General features: G+C 45.3%; 1 long non-coding RNA gene across 1 annotated transcript in view; it reads left to right on the top strand.

Moving 5' to 3' along the window:
* The window catches only part of LOC126297979 (uncharacterized), a 109,404-nt gene extending 104,162 nt beyond the window's left edge, over positions 1-5,242 (top strand). Inside the window, exon 3 of the long non-coding RNA XR_007552588.1 lies at positions 4,919-5,242. This is a non-coding gene — a long non-coding RNA (uncharacterized LOC126297979). The remainder of the gene's footprint in view (positions 1-4,918) is intronic.
* Positions 5,243-12,236: the final 6,994 nt, after the last annotated feature.

Consider the following 12,236-nt stretch of genomic DNA (forward strand, 5'->3'; position numbering starts at 1 on the left):
ACCCTATCAACCACAACTGAGCATAGGAAGGACTGAGGTGATTGAACAACAGAATATTACAAACTCCCTTAGATAAGAATTCATAGTTAGCTATATTCGTCTGAAGTTTTCACTAGCTGTGCCGTTATGAAATATATCTTAATAGTATAATTAAGGAAGGACTGAAGATTGGATTAGTTTTCGTTTCATTGTAGTTGGAAATACGGTTCTAAATTTTTGATAGGCAAGAGGAAAGAGATGTTGTAACATGCTGTAACAGTTTGTTCTTATCAGTTTAAATGTTCATCCACGATTACGCTAAGATCATATAAGAGAGAGAGTTGTAACTAGAGGACAGTGTACCTAGGAACACACGATTTTTTTGGTCGGTACTTCAGTCTAGTGACTGATTTTAGAATCATATGTAGGAATGTGCTACAGAGACCACCGTAAGGAGTTTCCGCCGTTTTCTACATTTTTTATTGTTGTTAGACATAAGATTGTGTTTTGCGCAGCATTTGTAAATAATTCGAGTTCTAAACATTTAAGTACTTTAGAATATATTACAGCTTCCTGCGGTGTATTGTTGACTCTGCAGATACAGTATATTATAGTGAGCAAAATGCTGTATATGTTTTTGTAACTATGTATATAACACCCTGAGAGTTAGCCGTACTCCGTCGGTCGTGCACCATCATGTACCATGAAACAGAAGAAAGTCTTTTACCATGGAACATGTGAAACTCGCAAATGAACTGAGTTTCTTTAATGTCATAAGTTGCACCTCTCCTGATAATGGAAATTTGTGTTGGTTTTCGGTAACTTCTATTTCAAAATTTATTTAACTTGTACCCGAGTTTTGATAATACCTTTGCCTAATTTGATTCCACTTACTTATTATTAGTATGTAATAGACTATTAAATACAGAACTGCAATATTTTATCGATTGAAAAGCTTTTAAATTACAATCGGACATTTTTTTTCCTATGTACACTCCTGGAAATTGAAATAAGAACACCGTGAATTCATTGTCCCAGGAAGGGGAAACTTTATTGACACATTCCTGGGGTCAGATACATCACATGATCACACTGACAGAACCACAGGCACATAGACACAGGCAACAGAGCATGCACAATGTCGGCACTAGTACAGTGTATATCCACCTTTCGCAGCAATGCAGGCTGCTATTCTCCCATGGAGACGATCGTAGAGATGCTGGATGTAGTCCTGTGGAACGGCTTGCCATGCCATTTCCACCTGGCGCCTCAGTTGGACCAGCGTTCGTGCTGGACGTGCAGACCGCGTCAGACGACGCTTCATCCAGTTCCAAACATGCTCAATGGGGGACAGATCCGAGATCCTGCTGGCCAGGGTAGTTGACTTACACCTTCTAGAGCACGTTGGGTGGCACGGGATACATGCAGACGTGCATTGTCCTGTTGGAACAGCAAGTTCCCTTGAAGGTGTAGGAATGGTAGAACGATTGGTTCGATGACGGTTTGGATGTACCGTGCACTATTTAGTGTCCCCTCGACGATCGCCAGAGGTTTACGGCCAGTGTAGAAGATCGCTCCCCACACCATGATGCCGGGTGTTGCCCCTGTGTGCCTCGGTCGTATGCAGTCCTGATTGTGGCTCTCACCTGCACGGCGCCAAACACGCATACGACCATCATTGGCACCAAGGCAGAAGCGACTCTCATCGCTGAAGACGACACGTCTCCATTCGTCCCTCCATTCACGCCTGTCGCGACACCACTGGAGGCGGGCTGCACGATGTTGGGGCGTGAGCGGAAGACGGCCTAACGGTGTTCGGGACCGTAGCCCAGCTTCATGGAGACGGTTGCGAATGGTCCTCGCCGATACCCCAGGAGCAACAGTGTCCCTAATTTGCTGGGAAGTGGCGGTGCGGTCCCCTACGGCACTACGTAGGATCCTACGGTCTTGGAGTGCATCCGTGCGTCGCTGCGGTCCGGTCACAGGTCGACGGGCACGTGCACCTTCCGCCGACCACTGGCGACAACATCGATGTACTGTGGAGACCTTACGCCCCACGTGTTGAGCAATTCGGCGGTACGTCCACCCGGCCTCCCGCGTGCCCACTATACGCCCTCGCTCAAAGTCCGTCAACTGCACATATGGTTCACGTCCACGCTGTCGCGGCATACTACCAGTGTTAAAGACTGCGATGGAGCTCTGTATGCCACGGCAAACTGGCTGACACTGACGGCGGCGGTGCACAAATGCTGCGCAGCTAGCGCCATTCGGCGGCCAACACCGCGGTTCCTGGTGTGTCCGCTGTGCCGTGCGTGTGATCATTGCTTGTACAGCCCTCTCGCGGTGTCCGGAGCAAGTATGGTGGGTCTGACACACCGGTATCAATGTGTTCTTTTTTCCATTTCCAGGAGTGTATATGACCATGTTGTACTTCTGGAACATGTTTTTACATTTAGACAAAAAAGCGAATGCCATTCATTACTTACAAAAGGCATCCGAACATACTCCAGAAAATAGCTCCTCGTTTGACAAAGAAAAGACCGGACCTTTCACTTCAAGTGACACCAGAAAAGTAACTCGTAACCCTGAGTTATGTACAGGGTGACAATTATCGAGCTATATAAAAAAAACGTAAATTAGTTACAAACTACGGCGTTCACACAGTTAATTCAACAGGTAAATGTCACTACAGATATTCGGATTTAGGTTATGACATGTTCGATGTGCATGCCGTCATTGGCGATGATGTGGCGCAGACGAATAGCGAAATTCTGCATGACCCGCTGAAGTGTCGGATCATCGATGCTGTCGATGACCTACAGAATTGCTGTTTTCAGCTCAACAGTGGTTTTGGGGTTATCGCTGTGCGGCTTGTCTTTAACATAGACCCACAAAAAGAGCCGCATGTTTTCAGATCCGGAGAAAATGGCGGCCAGTCGAGGCCCATGTCAGTGGCCTCTGGCTACCCCAGAGCCAGATGGATGCATGGATATGATTTTATGGGCGTTCAACAGTGTAGTCTTTAGCGCCCGCAGAGCCAGAATGCAATCCCCAAAGTGCTCCTCCAGGACATCAGACAGTCTCCTGCTTCGATGGGGTCCCGTCTTGCAGGAACGACATCTTAACGAAATCAGGGTCACTTTGGATAATGGGGATGAAATCATCTCCCACAAACCTTCACATACCCTGTCGGAGAATATCGCACCGATTATTCCGTGACTGGACATTGCACATCACATAGTTTCGTGTTGAGGATGACGACGCTTCTCGGTCTCCAGATGCGGATTCTCAGTCCCTAAATGTGCCAAAATGTGCCAATTTCGCTTATTGTCGAACCCATCCATATGAAACTGAGCTTCGTCGCTAAACCAAACCATAGGGCACATACTAACTCTCATCGTGCCCCGCGGCCAACCGTGCAGTTTGAACGTCCTAACGTAAACCGTTCAAAAGTTATGACGATTTTAATTCATGTAGTTCAATAATTGTCACCCTGTAAATCAGACATTTTACTCAAAAATCGTTTAAAAACTAAAAAATCAGAATCAATTTTCTTCCAGTTCCAATTCAGTATTTATTGTTTTCAAGTTAACTAAGAGTTGGCCTTATTTTATTAACACTTATTTTGATAATAAACATTCTTCCTGAATGTATCTTTCGGGGTTTTCCATTTCTTTCTACATTTGTCCTCTATAACAACGAGAATTTTTAGCGTCAAAACAGATAATTATTGTAGAAGAAAGCTATAAAATGGCTCTGAGCACTATGGGACTTAACATCTGAGGTCATCAGTCCCTTATAACTTAGAACTACTTAAAGGTAACTAACCTGAGGACATCACACATATCCATGCCCGAGGCAGGATTCGAACCTGCGGCCGGAGCGGTCGCGCGGTTAAAAACTGTAGCGCCTAGAACCGCTCAGCCACCCCGGTCGGTGAAAGCTATGAGTGTGCATCCAAAATAATATAGCGTCAGTCACGGTGAAACGTACATTCTTTGAGGAGTCAAAGTACTGGTGATTCTTATCAAAAAAAGTTCATGTAGACATGTGTCCTATTCCGAATGGTTTCCGAGATAAAGAAATCATGAATAACCCCAATAGCCGACCTCTAACAAAAACGTGTAGAAATACAAGATTAAAGTACATTAAATTTCCTACAAAAAAGGTCGATATCATTTTTTCTCTAGGGTTCATAGTTTACACGAAGATTGCGAGAAAATATTGGATATCTCGAGCGACGCCAATGCGCCGTAACTTATGCCAATTTGAGGTAGTTTCCTACTTGATGGACCACAAGTGTCCCTCAAACTTTTCGCCTCGAATTCCTCTACACTGCTGTGGTGCGTTGTATACAACGACAATGTGCTAAGTAGTAAAAGAAACAAATAACAATGTACATTAAACGTGTTCTATCTCAGAAACCGTTCGGAATAGGGCGTTATGTTCATACGAGGTTTTTTATTCAGAATCACCAATACTTTCACTCCTCAAACCATGCACCTTTATTCTTGACTCACACTGTAGACTTCTATTTTTAATTGCTTATAATGAAAACATATAAACAAACAGAATTGGCTCTTACATTGTTAGTAAGTGCTAAACCTGAAGCAGGCCGGAGTGGCCGAGCGGTTCTAGGCGCTTCAGTCTGGAACCGCGCGACCGCTACGGTAGCAGGTTCTAATCCTGCCTCAGGCATGGATGTGTGTGATGTCCTTAGGTTAGTTAGGTTTAAGTAGTTCTAAATTCTAGGGGACTGATGACCTCAGAAGTTAAATCCCATAGTGCTCAGAGACATCTGAACCATTTTTTGCTAAACCTGTGTAATAAGGTATTTCCAGTAAAATTATTATTTCGTTAATTAAAAAACTGTTATTAATTTTGACTATAATTAATTGAATCATTTTGTACGAAAACTATTTGTTCTCTTTTGTTTTAGGTTTTTGGCAACAGTGGCCACTTTCAGACATCAAGTATTTGAATTTCGACTTGGAAGATGTACTGTTGACTTGATAGTTTTTTACACGTGTTCAGCTATTGTGCTAGAGTTTGGACCTGAAGTAATGGCGTTACCCACCGAAGAACACCTCGAGAATGTAGCAGAAAAATATTTTCTGTTACGGAAATTTCCAAACTGCACCGGAGCAATAGACGGACGTTATTGTTGACTTAAATGCCCACCACACAGTGGATCTAATTATTTCAACTATCTGAAATACTTTTCTGTAGTTCTGATGGGTGTTGCTGATGCCAATAAAAAGGTTTTGGTTATTGATGTAAGCACTAGAGAAAAATAAAGTGATGGGGGAATAACCTTCCGCGTCTATTTCCAGCAAAACTTATAACGTCACATAAAGAAAATTTTAATATTAATCCATCAAAAGCTAGAAAAACCACTGAATGTGCTTTTGGGATTTTTTGGATGAAATGGCGATTTTTAGGAACATGTTTAGTATTACGAAAGTGTCGAAAGTAGACAAATTTGTACAAACTGCTTGCATGCTGCACAATATTATCAGAGACAGGGATGACGTTAACGATGCGGTCCACATATCATTTCTCCGTGAAGAGAATATGACTGAATTGAAACGTCCATCGAATCCCATCAATATAGAGGGCCAATCGCCGAAGCAATGGCAATAAGGCATAAATTCATGACATATTTTAATCGATAGCTATCACTCTTTGCTAATTATTAGTGACATATTTTAATATTACAACACTAATTTACTAGTTATTGAACCATTTCTTGTCCCACTCCGATAGGAAATAATAAAAAAATATTCATTGCCAAATGATCATATTTGTATGAAACTGTTTAAGATAGTAAATTAATCTTACCTGACGGGTTTAAAGTATCTCCTATTTCATACTCCAATTTCTTTTTCACTGCGCTCTTTTTGAAATTAATGTATCTGTCATTCCTAAAACCTGGCCTGATTGAAATTCTGAGATCAGCTTCTTGCACTCGAGGTCAGTCGGTTTTCACTTTTCTGCCATCTTTGCTGCTGAGAACTTCTAAACAACTAGAAAAGACTGAGCGGTAAAAGAAATTTAATGTCTGGAGCGACTGATGAGCGGTGGAGCTCAAGCGACAATATGTTTCGCGTTGCCGCACCAGCTTATCCTGGCCGGCCGTCCCATATGCCCCTTGAACTCAATTGGAATCCAAACGAGAGTGGCCCCGCTTTGTCGCATTCCGCCCGTCTCTTGCCGCTTACCGCTCGTAACGCAGCCGAGGACTACGAGGGCGCTTGTAGCGCCACTATGAGGGTGCATATCACGTTTGCTTTAAATACACGCTGTAATCGTCGTGAGCGTTGGTCACCTTTGAGATTGGACATGGTGAGCTGATGTTAGTCAAGGATGCCTTTAAGGCGACAAAGATGCCATTATCAGCACCTCACTGAGTTTGAACGAGTTCATATAATAGATGTTCCTTTTCCGAGAGTGCAGAAAGATGTGGCAGGAATGTAGCCAGTATATGTGATTGCTGGAGCAATGGTCACGAGAAAGTGTGGTCTCTCCGGAGGCTACGTGGTAATACCGAGTATGGCTCTGACACTTCGTACTGCATCTGCAGCAGCAATCTAAGCAGCAGTTAGCACCGCAGAGACACAACGAACAGTTGCAAATCATGGACAGCTTCGAGCCAGACGCCTTGTAGCGTGCATTCCACTAACCCCAAACCACCGCCATTTGCTACTTCTGTTTTCTGACGAAAGCTGGTTCTCCCTCGGTGCCAATGATGGCCGTGTGTTGGTTAGAAGAAGGCCATTTGAGGGCCTGCCACCAACTTGTTTGCGTGCTAAACACACTGGAGTTGTGGTCTCGGATGTGATATCGTATGACAGCGTGACCACTCTCGTTGTTGTCCCTCACACCCAGGTGATTCGACCTGTTGTGCTGTCAATTGTGAACACCATTCCAGGAGATATTTTCCAATAGGATAAAGCTCACCCACTCATCGCGTTACCTTCACCTGCTCGATCACCAGATCTGTTTCCAATCGAGCACATATGGGACATCATCGTACGACAACTCCAGCGTCATCCACAAATACACTCCTGGAAATTGAAATAAGAACACCGTGAATTCATTGTCCCAGGAAGGGGAAACTTTATTGACACATTCCTGGGGTCAGATACATCCACATGATCACACTGACAGAACCACAGGCACATAGACACAGGCAACAGAGCATGTACAATGTCGGCACTAGTACAGTGTATATCCACCTTTCGCAGCAATGCAGGCTGCTATTCTCCTGTGGAACGGATTGCCATGCCATTTCCACCTGGCGCCTCAGTTGGACCAGCTTTCGTGCTGGACGTGCAGACCGCGTGAGACGACGTTACATCCTGTCCCAAACATGCTCAATGGGGGACAGATCAGGAGATCTTGCTGGCCAGGGTAGTTGACTTACACCTTCTAGAGCACGTTGGGTGGCACGGGATACCTGCGGACGTGCATTGTCCTGTTGAAACAGCAAGTTCCCTTTTCGGTCTAGGAATGGTAGAACGATGAGTTCGATGACGGTTAGGATGTACCGTGCACTATTCAGTGACCCCTCGAAGATTACCAGAGGTGTACGGCCAGTGTAGGAGATCGCTCCCCACACCATGATGCCGGGTATTGGCCCTGTGTGCCTCGGTCGTATGCAGTCTTGATTGTGGCGCTCACCAGCACGGCGCCAAACACGCATACGACCATCATTGGCACCAAGGCAGAAGCGACTCTCATCGCTGAAGACGACACGTCTCCATTCGTCCCTCCATTCACGCCTGTCGCGACACCACTGGAGGCGGGCTACACGATGTTGGGGCGTGAGCGGAAGACGGCCTAACGGTGTGCGGGACCGTAGCCCAGCTTCATGGAGACGGTTGCGAATGGTCCTCGCCGATACCCCAGGAGCAACAGTGTCCCTAATTTGCTGGGAAGTGGCGGTGCGGTCCCCTACGGCACTGCGTAGGATCCTACGGTCTTGGCGTGCATCCGTGCGTCGCTGCGGTCCGGTCCCAGGTCGACGGGCACGTGCACCTTCCGCCGACCACTGGCGACAACATCAATGTACTGTGGAGACCTCACGCCCCACGTGTTGAGCAATTCGGCGGTACGTCCACCCGGCCTCCCGCATGCCCACTATACGCCCTCGCTCAAAGTCCGTCAACTGCACATATGGTTCACGTCCACTCTGTCGCGGCATACTACCAGTGTTAAAGACTGCGATGGAGCTCCGTATGCCACGGCAAACTGGCTGACACTGACGGCGGCGGTGCACAAATGCTGCGCAGCTAGCGCCATTCGACGGCCAACACCGCGTTTCCTGGTGTGTCCGCTGTGCCGTGCGTGTGATCATTGCTTGTACAGCCCTCTCGCAGCGTCCGGAGCAAGTATGGCGGGTCTGACACACCGGTGTCAATGTGTTTTTTTTTTTTTTCATTTGCAGGAGTGTAGTATTAACCGTCCCTGTACTGACCGACCAAATGCAATAGGCATGGAGCTCCGTCCCACAAACTTACATGCGGCACCTATACAATACAAAATGGTTCAAATGGCTCTGAGCACTATGGGACTTAACATCTGAGGTCATCAGTCCCCTAGAACTTAGAACTACTTAAACCTAACTAACCTAAGGACATCACACACATCCATGCCCGAGGCAGGATTCGAACCTGCGACCGTAGCAGTCACGCGGTTCCGGACTGAGCGCCTTAACCGCGAGACCACCGCGGCCGGCTATACAATACAATGCATGCACATTCGCAAGCTTGCATTCAATATTCTGACGGTACATCTGTTATTAATGTACCAGCATTTTACATTTTCAATGGCTTTACTCGCGCTTACATTAACCTGTGATCTTGCAATGTTAATCACTTAATTATGAAACCTAAACAATTGTATTTCCGAAATTTAATTATTCTATATTATTTTTTGGCGTTGTGATTTCTTTTCCCGTCACTGTATATTTAATGCCCATTAGAGGCAAAAGTCTGAAAAATGTTCTAAAGTTTCAACACTCTCAACTACTGTTTTTAGTAGAGTAAGTGAATACCACTGAAGTGTTTAGTGACCAATTTAGGGTATGATATGAGGAGGACCTACGTCTTCTGATGGTTAAGTTCAAGACCTAGGGTTTGTGTTCACTGTGACACTGAACCAAGGCCATAATTCACAGCTGACATGGCACCAGAAACGCATTTCACACATTTTTTTACACATATTTCAGCTTTATCTGTAGCTAATGTCACCTTGCAGTTTTCGTTTTTACGCATCTCAGTGTTTACGCATCTCAGTGTTTATAATATCATATCTCCTGAACTATGTGTCATACATGTGTATAATTTTGCAGATACATTCAGTGATATTGTGGATACTGTCTGAAAAGTTTGTCACGAATAGAGTTAGTAGTCAAGAAGTAATAAATTAAAACGTCGTGTGTGACGCGGCATATTTACTGCATGAATAGCAAAAACATATTAAACGAGAAACGTTTTTTCTTTCAACATTTTTGAGAAAAAGATTCGTATAGGTTTGATATTATGTGCAAAGTATGTTGCAAGTCACCAAGTGCTCTCATTCTCAAATACTGGATGAATAAGGCCAGGGTATTCGCGTGAGACTGGGTATTCGCTCGTCGTGTGCAACTTTTCTTCTTTTTCCTCCCTCACCTCTACCCTTTGATAGATAAGTAGTTCTTGCCCCCACAACGATTATTTCTAGACAGCAAGTGATATAAGTACTAAGCTTGGCTGAAATCGGTCCAGTTGTTTAGGAGGAGATTTAGAACACACATACAGGCATATTTCCATCAATTTTTATAACGTATATGGATTTTTAATCACGATATCTTTTTTTTCCATGATCTGATATTGATGACATAAACCATATACATTGTCCCGTGATAATCTCAAGATATATGGGAAAACTCTGTAAAAATTCGTCCAGCAGTCATGGAGATTAGTGCGTTCAAACAGACAAACACGTCAGTTTCAGAAAAAATTTAAATCCCAATATATTTTTCCGTGGTCTATTATCGGTGAAATAAAGTGCCCCAAACTGTGATCAAGTTACATATGAAAACCCCATGAAGATTCATCTAGCAATCTTAGAGATCAGCGTGTTCAAACAGACAAATGGGCAGGCATGGCGTTTTACAGCTTTATTATTAGTATATACACTGCGGGAAATAAAAGCTAGTACACCTGCAAATACAACGTCGATTTTGATCCGATGACGGCATGTGCCACCTGGGGTATAGTACATGTATTGTATGACACTGGAGACCTAGAAACGACGGAAAGGCTTCGTCCCCTCCGTAGCCCTCAGTGGTTCACAACCCCACAGCAGGCTACAGCAGTCCACTCACCCCACCGCCGCCCCACACCGAACCCAGGGTTATTGTGCGGTTCTGTCCCTAGTGGACCCCAGCGGGAACGTCTCACGCCAGACGAGTGTAACCCCTGTATAGGCGTGGTAGAGTAATTATGGTGTACTCGTACGTGGAGAAAGTGTTTGCGCAGCAATTGCCGATATAGTGTAACTGAGGCGGAATAAGGGGAACCAGCCTCAATTCGCCGAGGCAGATGGAAAACCGCCTTAAAAACCATTCACAGACTGGCCTGCACACGGGATTTCGATACTAATCTGCCGGGCGGATTCGTGTCGGGGACCGGCACGCTTTCCCGCCCGGAAAGCAGTGCGTTAGACCGCACGGCTAACCGGACGGGCTATAGTACATGAACCGATAATGGTTTCAACGTCATCTACCAAGAGATAGCGTAACAGCATAACGACCATCTGTGTCTATACTTTAGTAGGGAATGCTCACAGCTAGAAGTCTCAGTGTGGTGCAAACGTGTGAAACAAGCAGGCAACCATGCCACAGAGACGCACTCGCGCTTCATACATCCAACTAAGCTAGTTTGAAAGGGGTTAAATTGTGGCCGTCCGAGTGGTGGGATGGTCCTTTCACAAAATTTCCAGACAAGTGGGACGTGCTGCGTCAGTTGTACAGCAGTGCTGGTATCAATGGTCTTGTGAACATACCCACACACGTAGACGACGTTCTGGACGTCCATGCAGCAGACACGCCCGCCAGGATCGTCGTATTGTAAGCGCAGCGGTGATAGATCGTACAGCTGACAAAGCATAGATAAGAGGCTTGTGAGCCGAGATGTTTCAGTACGATCTGTGGCAAACCGGTTATTAGCAGTGGCACTACGGGCGCGCACACCTGTATCCCGTCTTCCACTCCCGCCGCAGCTGTGGTGTGCATGGCCCCACCACTTGGAAGGTGGAATGGCGCGGCCTGGTCTTCAGCGCTGAAAGCAGGTTCTGCCTGCACGCAACTGATGGTCGTTTGCGGGTGCAACGTAGAGCTATTCAGCACTGCCTTGTAGAGTGCATTCGTCCAAGGCACACTGACCCTAACCCAGACGTTATAATCTGGAGCGGGATAAGCTACAACTCTCGTTCACCTTTGGCATTTCTCGAGGGATAGCTAACTAGCGCTCAGTACGTACAGAATGTTGTTAGCCCATTCTTTTGCGTTTCTGGTAACGGGAAGGTGATTTGTTGCTCCAACTCGGCAATGCTCGACCACACAAAGTGCTCTGCGATATGTACAGCAACTAATTTGGCCAGCACGATCTCCAGACTTGTCTCCAATTGAACACGTGTGGTATATGTTGGGACGAGAAGTGACTTGTGTGACTCGCCAAACAGCAATTCTTACAGAGCTATGTGAACAGGTCGAGCAGGCATGGCATAACTCATCGCAGGAGAGTATCCAGCATCTGTTCGATCGACTGGATGCCAAGGGTCACAGCTTGCATTCTGCGACCATATGGGTTTTATGGTAATGTGCATGTGGTGCGGGTGACGAAATAAAATACAATCTGTCTCATCAACTCACTGAAAATCAAAATTCTAAACTGTTCACAAGTTTTGTATCAGCTCAAAGCCTCCACGTGGTACTGTATGAAAAAGATTTACCCACGCATTACACAGCACAAATGCTTCAATGGACCTCTATAAATGTGGTGGGATTCACAAGTTCGGCTACGTTTCGTTTTTGGGGCACCATCTCACATTCGCCGCAATGTTCCCAGTGTTATCCAATATTATTTAATATAAATACAAGCTGGATTTGCTATGCAAAAATCATGAACACACTCATGTATTTTTTAGAGTTTCACAAATTCGAGTTTATTTCCAATAATAACACAGAAAAACCGAAAGTCAAAGTTCAC

This window comes from Schistocerca gregaria, chromosome X (assembly GCF_023897955.1).
Source record: "Schistocerca gregaria isolate iqSchGreg1 chromosome X, iqSchGreg1.2, whole genome shotgun sequence".
Classification (NCBI taxonomy): domain Eukaryota; kingdom Metazoa; phylum Arthropoda; class Insecta; order Orthoptera; family Acrididae; genus Schistocerca; species Schistocerca gregaria.